The sequence below is a fragment of the Triticum urartu genome, unplaced genomic scaffold (genome assembly GCF_003073215.2).
Source record: "Triticum urartu cultivar G1812 unplaced genomic scaffold, Tu2.1 TuUngrouped_contig_2421, whole genome shotgun sequence".
Taxonomy (NCBI): domain Eukaryota; kingdom Viridiplantae; phylum Streptophyta; class Magnoliopsida; order Poales; family Poaceae; genus Triticum; species Triticum urartu.
In genome coordinates, this window is record NW_024112899.1 from 76929 (window position 1) to 86542 (window position 9614).

Sequence of the window (9614 nt, forward strand, 5' to 3'; positions counted from 1 at the left end):
ATGTACACATGAAGAAGCACACATTTGCATTACCTTTTGCTTGTCACTCATGATAGTATATGGGCATGTGTTCACAATGTTGAGATCATTCTTAAGTGTTGTCAAGAACCATTCCCATGTATAAGTAGACTCCACTTCTACCAAACCCATAGCAATAGGAAATATGCAGTCATTTGGGTCTATGCCCACTGCTGTCAGTAGCTGGCCTTTGTACCTGCTCTTCAAGTGGCAGCCATCCAGAAATATTATAGGCCTACATCCCTTTAGAAACCCTCTCTTGCAAGCATCATAGGACCAATACAGTGATGACAAATGGTCCTTTGGGAGTGCATCATCTTTCCCCTTCACCTTGGTTGTTCTGACAATAAATTTGCTCCCAGGATTGCACCTTCTTAGTTCTTGGCCATAATTCCATAGCTGCTGGTATTGCTCTGCTTCATTTCCATGGATGATACCAAGTGCTGCCTTTCTAGCTCTTCCCAGTTTCATTTTATTGGGCATCAACTTGAACTATCTCTGCACTTTGTTCCCAAATGTTGTGAGGTCCATTTTCTGGTTGTCTCTAAACTCATCAAGGAATTTTTGTGTAAGAATCTTAACAGTCAAACACTTGGAATCAAAGTGTTTTTGGCATGTGTGATTGTCATTGTACTGCCTTATTACAATGCTTCCAGTCCTATTGTCCTTTGAAGCTTTAAGCAGCCAAGGGCATCCCTGAGAACACACTGCATTAAGCCTCTCACTCTCATTTCTTGGTTTGAAAATTTTGACTCTGTTCCTCACAGTGTATGCATCCAATGCCATCCTCAGCTCTTTCATGTCACCAAACACAATCCCTACTCTGAACACTGGATTGTTCATGTCAACTTCTGGATTGTAAGCCCTAAATGTGTATTGCAGTTTCTCAAGTTCTGCTTTGGACAGGTTTAGCTCATCATCATCTAAAGGATCATCCTCTGGTACATATCCTTCCTGTTCATTGTAGTCACCAACTTTTGCATCTACATTCTCAAGGAATAGATCATCATCCATATCTTCGACATCATAATCACTCTCATAAAAATCTGAATCAGTTTCCTCTCCTTGCTCTATTGTTGCTGTGCCATCTCCTTGCTCTCCTTCCTCTCTATCATCTGCATTTTCTTCTTCCTCTCCTGCCTCTCCATTGTCTTCTTCCTCTATTCCTTCAGCAGACCTTGGCAATTTCCTTGGAGTAATTACCCTTGGCAGAGGAGGCCCATCTAGGATCACATCATCATACAAAGTTCTTATCTTGTTCTCCTCATCCACTATTAACAGCAGTGTCTTACATTCTTTGCTTGCATTGACCATAGCAGCAATGACCTCTTCAGTATCCACACAAACAAGGCCATCTACTATGTCTTTGCCTGGCAAGCACCAGTACACTTGCAGATCTGGGTAACCATGGGAGTAATCCAGCTTGTCCAGGCAAAATTTCAGCATATCTAAGGACCAAGTGTCAGCATGACAGTAGTCAAATTCACAATAAGTGCTGCCAATATATGATCTGTTGACTCCTTGCCCAATAAATATGCCATTGTGCTCAAACGCTATAGAGAACAACAGAGATTCTTCTCCTGAAGTTACTGCAAAAAAGACAGATTTTTTCTTCAGACTCTGATGCAAAACACAGCAGTAAATGAATTCCTTTTGAGTATATAGTACACCAATAACTAATTAACAACATTTAACATCACTTAATTGAATTCACTGCAACATTTATGGACAACATGCACTTAACTGAATTCGACAACAATCACTAACTGAATTTTGACAGCAAGTACAGTGCAATAACTGAATTTCGACAGCAAGAATAGGGCATCCATCACAGTAATCATAGGGGGGTGCATACATCACAACAATCACAGCATCTATCACATCTTCCTTCAAATCCAAGAACAACCCCTAAATTAACCCTAAATTAAGCCCCAAATCATCACCATCGGCAAGCCAACATGGAAAGCAACGAAACAGCAGTAATCGTCCTATCAAACACCTACATTCCCTTCATCGCATGAATTGCGTCAACAAAACATCAATCTTTCCACCTAAATCATGAAGAACCTAGCCCGATCAGAACCCTAGGACAAAGGAGCAACCCAACAGGAGAAGAGGATCGAGCGCGTACCGTACTCAGGAGGGAACTCCCCGGGCCCCCGTAGGAGCGGCTCCATGCCGCGTCGATGGGCGGCGGCGTCCAAACCGGCGACAGAGAAGGCGACAGCGTCGAAGCAGAGAAGGCGACACGGGGGCAAAGAAATAGAGGCCCAACACGACGCAGAGAAACAAAGACAGCAGGGGGTTAAGGAGGGTTTGTGAGCACCGGGGCGAACCGCAAATATTGTACCACACCAGGGGGAATGTAGAAAAGTGCCCAACACCTGCCGCGAGCCTTCTCTTCCCACGTGGCAGCCCAGTTGGCACGTTTCGGACTGTTTTGTACCTAAACGTTACCGCATCAGAGTTGATGTATGACTTTTATGGTTTTTTTTGTTTGTGTATGAATCCGTTACCGCCGCGAAAGTTTATGTACCCCAGGTGTAATTAACTCTTAGAATTAAACAGAGACTTTCTTTGCATGCAGGTTCCGTTGCTAAGCCCAACAGCCTCTTACCAACTGGAGCCAGTGATGTAAAATAGCAATGATATACATGATAATTCCTAATCTAGAAAGGGGGATTTGTTACAAAGATTTTCTTTTGGATTCGGTGTAGTAAAATGGATGTCTTCAGGTGGATGTTTCACTGGCATTGGTTTATTTGAACAGTTTCAGCAGATGCTGGCCTGGAATACAACATGGTCCTATGTGCTCTTTTCCTACACACAATCTAGCCCCTCCGGTGGTCAGGCAATGAGTTGCAATATCTTGATTCTGGAATTCCGATAGTGGCGGCTTCTGTGTTCCTTTGATAGAGATCTCATATTTTATGCTTGGGTGGTGCTCCAGTAGAAATCATGGTGAAGAAGTGAAGATTGATTATGATTGCAGTGACTCTGAATGATGCTGTGAAGGCGCAGAATGCTTGGACCACATCTCTTGGCTGTCAAAATATTCTGACATGTATAGGAAAAGAAACCCCACACTAGGTTTTTCTTATAAACAACTTAATCATACTGAAGTAGCATTGGTAGCCATGGCCGTCAACTCCATACAACAGGATTACCTGTGTTGTAATCCTGTATCTAGCGTTATTGAACATCTTGTGATATTAACGCATGTTTATTTGAACATACATGTTTATTTGAACAACATGGTCCTATTTGCTCATTTCCTACACACAATCTTGCCCCTCTGGTGGTCAGGCAATGAGTTGCAGTATCTTGATTCTGGAATTCCGATAATGGTGGATTCTGTGTTCCTTTGATAGAGTCATCTTTTATGCTTGGGTGGTGCTCGAGTAGAAATCATCGTGAAGAAGTGAAGATTGATTATGATTGTAGTGACTCTGAATGATGCTATGAAGGCGCAGAATGCTTGGACCAAATCTCTTAGCTGTAAAAATATTCTGACATGTATAGGAAATGAAACCCCACACTAGGTTTTTCTTATAAAGTTTAATCATACTGAAGTAGCACTCGTAGCCATGGTCGTCAAATCCATACAGCAGGATTACCTGTGTTGTAATCTTGTATCTAGCATTATTGAACATCCTGGTCGCATGATGTACATCATGGTCGCCTACTTATCTCTTCTTGTCAGTCGATACATGTTTGCTATCAGCACCATACAGGCTCCGGTGGTATATTTTTCAGCCGGTTTTGCATGTTCTGAGGCCCTTGCATTGGCTGCAGACTTGAATCTTCATTGAGTTTGTGTGACGACTGAATACTGATTCTATGGTAGCGGTAAATCACTTGAAGGAGAATTAGTTGAGCCCACTTATATGTTGTGTGCAGCTCGGCCCAGGGTGGCATGCGGCTCTATCGACGACGGCATGCAGTTCCGACCATGAGCCCATGCAGTACGCTGACGCCCTCCATGTTCCCCATCTCCACTTGCAGTCCAGTCACTGGATGCGTAAATAATGTTTCTTCAATCTATGCAGTCCTCTCCGCGACACATCACCGATGAGCGTCGTCATGCCTTTTTTGCAAATTGTTTTGCAGCCCACTTTGGTGACTATGCAGTTTGTGTTGTACATGGGTGCAGTTGATCCACGGGTTGAGTTTTTTTTCTCAATTTTTTTATGATGATGGAGTTCTCATTGTGCTAAAAAACACACAAACGTTGTAATTATTAAAAACTCATTTGCAGTTCATTTTGCACCATTTTCTCGTTTACACCGTAAAAAATAATGATATATGAAAAAACCATATTGTAGTTCCTTACTCTCGACAAAGTAGTCCAAAGGAAAAAAGATGCAGTGCGCTTGTTGCAAAAAAGCAGCAAAAAAGAAAGACTTGAAAATGCCGTGTACTTTGGTCTTAAAGAAAGCCGGACTCTTCAGTAAACTCCATTTAAAGAAAATGCATTTAAAAAACATGCAGTGCACTTGACTATCTGATGCAGTGTAGTTTTCAGTCTGAAGCAGTGCGGTTTTCTGTTTGATGCAGAATACACAACGATATGGGTGTCGCGAAAAAGAGAGTGTCCGCATTTTGGTAAATTCAAAATTGCTCTTAAACCGTAAGGAAATAGAGATAGTGTTCTACATGAAAAAGTTGCGTCTCGGCGATATCTTTCCAGCGGTGTAACATTTGAATCATTTCGACCAGCTGTTTGTAAAAAAATTGCGAAAAACGTGCTGCCTCTCGTCGTCAGCCGCACAATTTTCAAAATTAATTAAAAACTGTAAGGAATCTCAAAAACATTTCAACATATAAAAGTTGCACCTTGTCCCTAGCTTTCCAACGACGTATCATACGCCACGTTTTGACAAACAGTTCAAAAACTGGAGCGAAAACAGCACAAAAAATTCGAAAAAACAGAATTTCGCGACTTACTAAATTTAAAACTGCTCTTAAACCGTAACAAATTAGAGAAAATAATAGATATGAAAAAGATGCACCTCGACGATATGTTTCCAACTGTGTATCATTTGCTTCATTTCGACGAGCAACTTAGAAAAAAACGTGAAAAAACACTCGCTGCCACTCGTCGTGTGCCGCACCATTTTGAAAACTGCTCTTAAAGCGCAAGGAATCTCGAAAAGTGTTCAATATGGCGATGTTGCACCTAATCCATAGCTTATCAACGGTATATTACACGCCTCATTCCAATAAACGGTTAAAAAACTAGAGCGAAAAAGGTACCGAAAAAACATCGCATGCAATTTTTTTGCGACGAAAAGTTCACTAGTCTCTGTATTGCAGTACCCATGGTACTGAAAGTGCAGTGCCCTCGCGTTGAGTGTGCAGTGCGGAAGTGTTATCAGAATATTTATTCTGCTAATATTAGCAGAATATATATATACACATCTCTGGGCTATTCTGTTTCGCGTAGTAATTATTCTGTTACCCTACTTGAACTGATGGTTTCGGGCGGTTGTACTGATGATTTTCATCTTGTCGAACTGATCGTCTTTTCGCCGGAATGGGGCGTGTAATATATCGTTGGAAAGCTCTTAACATCTACATTATAAATATATAGGAATTTTTCGCAAAATCATCACGGTTTAAGAGCAGTTTTAAAAAAACCATTTTTTAAAACCGAAAACGCGAATCGTATTTGGACTCAATTTTCAAACGGTTTGTCGGAATTGACCAAATAAGATGGCGTTGGAAATTTGGTAAAAATCCGCATCTTCCATATATCTACTATTTTTTCAAGTTATATACAATTTAAATGTAATTTAAAAAATGGTGAAATTCTGGGCGAAATGTATTTCCGTGTTTTTTTTGCAAATGGTTTGTCGGATTGAGGCAAATGATATGGCATTGGAAAGATATGGAAAATGCGCAACTTTTTCGTATAGAAATGTTTTTCTAATTCCTTATGTTTTAAAAACGAATTCAAATATAGTCAAATTTGATTTTGAACGTGATTTTTTTAAAAGTTTGTCAAAATGGGGCAAATAATATACCGTTGGATAGTTATCGAAAATGCGAAACTTAGTCATGTTGAATGTTTTCTCTACTTCGCAACCGTTTAAGAGTAATTTTGAATAAGGTGAAACCCATCGTGTTGTTTTTTGCTGTCTAAAAAACAAAGTACTTGTACTGATGTATGTATGTGTTTATACTGAGGTATTTTTGACAGTAGTTTTGAATGGTTCCAAAAAGAGTACTTGAATGGATGCATGTATGGTTTTGTACTGAGCGTGTTTTTCACATACTAGAGTTTACTTTGTTTTTGCGGTATTGTTTCTTTGTAACTTTTCGACAGTTTACGGTATTATCGTCCCCGAACTTACATGGTTTTATATCGTTGAACTGAATAACATTTTATTTAAATAAAAAATATTGTGTGTCAACTCTAACATTTTCGACGTTGTTTTGGACTTCTTTCATCCGACGACTTGAACGTTACCATTTGAATATCTTTGGGTTTTCTTTGTGTTACAGGTTTTTCCTAAAACTTATCTAGGACGTCGTGTTGAACTTACAACTTTTTAAATTGTGAACTTATTGTGTTTTTAAACAAAGCTAGCAACTAGTAGGAGGTTCACCCAAAATTTGGGCTAATTACATGGAGCAACCGAAGTAATACCACAATTTGATCAATAGCTAGCAGCAATAGCAGTGATCACCAATACACATACACATGAACTGATAACAAACTTGCACACGACCTGACAAACAAGAAAATACATTAACCGACAAAAAGAACACACACATGAACTGATAATCCCCACAGCTAGTGGCAGAGCTTTGTTGCATCTAGGTTCACCCGTTTACTGAAAGTAGAACTTATCAATTTTAGTAATTCGGGTTGATGTTTAAATGCTCACCATTTTGGCCCACATCAGAATACTCAGAACACAACAATATTTTCTAAAAGGTTCTACAAATACATAGTTACAGAACAAATTCTTTGTCCAATGACAACACAAGAGTCACGACCAGTATCACAAACAACACTAGCTCGACCGCCCGGCATGTGTGTGTGACAAGGGGAGGAGATACTCTGATGCTAGATGTGTAGAGACAACAAAGCTCACACATAGAAGACGATGGACGACTCATGCAGGAGGCCTCGAACTGCTCCCTGTTGCCACCGATGGCTATGGATCATGCAAAATCCTGACCAAAAGATCACATTTGTTTCCACGAAATTAATCTCTTGAACTTGCTCCCCGATAATCTTCAAACCTCTTACAAGAATAGTCATTATTTAAACTCCACATGAACACATACAAGCAATGATCACAAACATTTATCGAACATTATTTTAAATAGGTATGCAGCAATAATCAGAACCAAAAAATATAGTGAAACTATGGTATCGACATTAAATATCATCTAGATTCTAGCAACAACCGTTTTGCATGATCATTGGCATTTGGAATAGCATCCAACAACTATCATATTTCCATAAGACTGCATTTGTACTCACTATGATGATGTACTTGTGCTGCCCAAAAACATACACGGAAGCACAAAATAAAAAATTTAAATACATTGGTGCTGAAAGGAATAGTCACAAACACATAAAGAGCATGTTCTTTTCATATCTTCCCAACTACTATGTTAGCAGAATACCACATCTATGCATTTTAATAGTAGGGGCAAAGAAAGAGAGAGATTGCTGTGAGAAAGTGCCATTGACTCAGGGGCTAATGGCAGTTACTTGCTACTGTATTTGGCATGAGACTGAGCACCATACGAGTTATAAACTGACAGCTCGTATTTTGAGAAACTTTCACAGTAGGTGGGCAACAAAATTTCACAAAAAATTGTCAAACGCAAAAATTTCAAAGAGGCCAAAGATTTTTGTCCAACGTCTACGCAAAGCTATCGAAAATATGAAACTTAGTCATGTTGAACATTCTCTCAAATTCGCAACTGGTGAAGAGTAATTTGAAATACGGTGCGACCCTTCGTGTTGTTTTTCCGTCAGAAAAGAAGTACTTGTACTGATCTTTGTGTGGTGTTTGTACTGAGGAGGTATTTTTCACGGATTAATATTGAATGGTTGCGGAAAAAATACTTGAACCGATGTCTATGAATTTGTTACTGAGCGTATTTTTGCAGACTAGACTTTACTCTATTTTTTTGGTACGGCTTTTCCTCGTAACTTTTCAATGGTTTAGGATATCATAGTCCTCGAACTTGCATGGTTTATATCATTGAATTAAATGATATTTTTTTCAAAAAGAAAATGTTTTGTGTGTTTCTTTTTTTGAACTCAATTTTTTTGAACGATGTTTTGGACTTCTCGCATTTTGCGACTTGAACTTTTCCCATTTGAATTTTCCGATTTATTAATTTTTAATTTATGGTACTGATGGTAGTAGAGAGTTTGTACTTCTCAAAAAATAATCACTTGATGTTCTTTTAGTTTTAGTTTTTAATGTTCTTTATCATCCTTATCGTTACTGTTAGTGTCATCACCATCGTACCTTTATGGTTTATATACTTGAACAGACTTACATTTTTACCATTCCTTCTTTCCAAAACTTATGTTTTCTTCTCCAAAACTTCCTACCTGACGAGAATCAGAACTTATTTATTTTTTACATTTGTACTTCCAAGTGTCTTTAGTGACACTTTCACTTTTTTACTTTGTTTTACATATCAGATTGGCACACAACACACTTGAAGAAACAAAATATGAATCTTAGAAGCACAAGGGGGATAACCATTGCACATGACTTCATGTGTACCTCCATCATAGAAAAATAGACTGAATTTTGCCAAGGTCTAAGGATGAACAATTGAATCATAGAGAATATTTATCAAAACCCTGCATTTTTTCTCACTGAAAGAAACTTTTGTACTTGTATACAACCCTCTTTGAACTTGGACGGCACCTACTGCTCAACTTGGACGATGACCAGTGCTCAACTCAAACGGAGGAGGTTGTCGTTGCTTTTTTTTTTAACTATGAATGCCTCAAAAGACACTGGGAATTGCTTCAGAACTGCTTTATACTTTTTAACATGAGTGTTCTCTCAGCTGGGCCAAGAAGCAATGCATAGATCATATTTTTATTCTGCAAGAACGAAACACTCCAATAATTAACAACTAGTCTATCAGCACATGCGGAACAATTTCAGTTTTGAGAACAAATTTCCATTGACGTGTTAAACTCTGAATCTGTATAGAGGACAGGATGGGTCTCAGGCTACTTAGGAAATCTATGAAAAATTGGCAACATGACCAGCCTTAACATTTTCCACTTGTAAGATAAACATAAAATAGAAGTACTAGCACTGAACTAGTAGGATTACCTAAAACATGGTATTTCCAGTTTGACTAGAAGAATCTATGAAACCAGATTTCATGTCTAACCACAAACCAGGACTAACATGTACTATTTTGCTTAGTCTGGGATGGACTGTCAGAATTGACAAAGCCACTTAATTACCTTGAGTGCACACATGATTTTTGGGGATTTCCTCAAGATTATGCACAATAAAGCATACAAACTGAAAAGAATAGACAAGCTGAACTGTAAACCAAAATAAATGGACACTGGGTTCCCCATATAG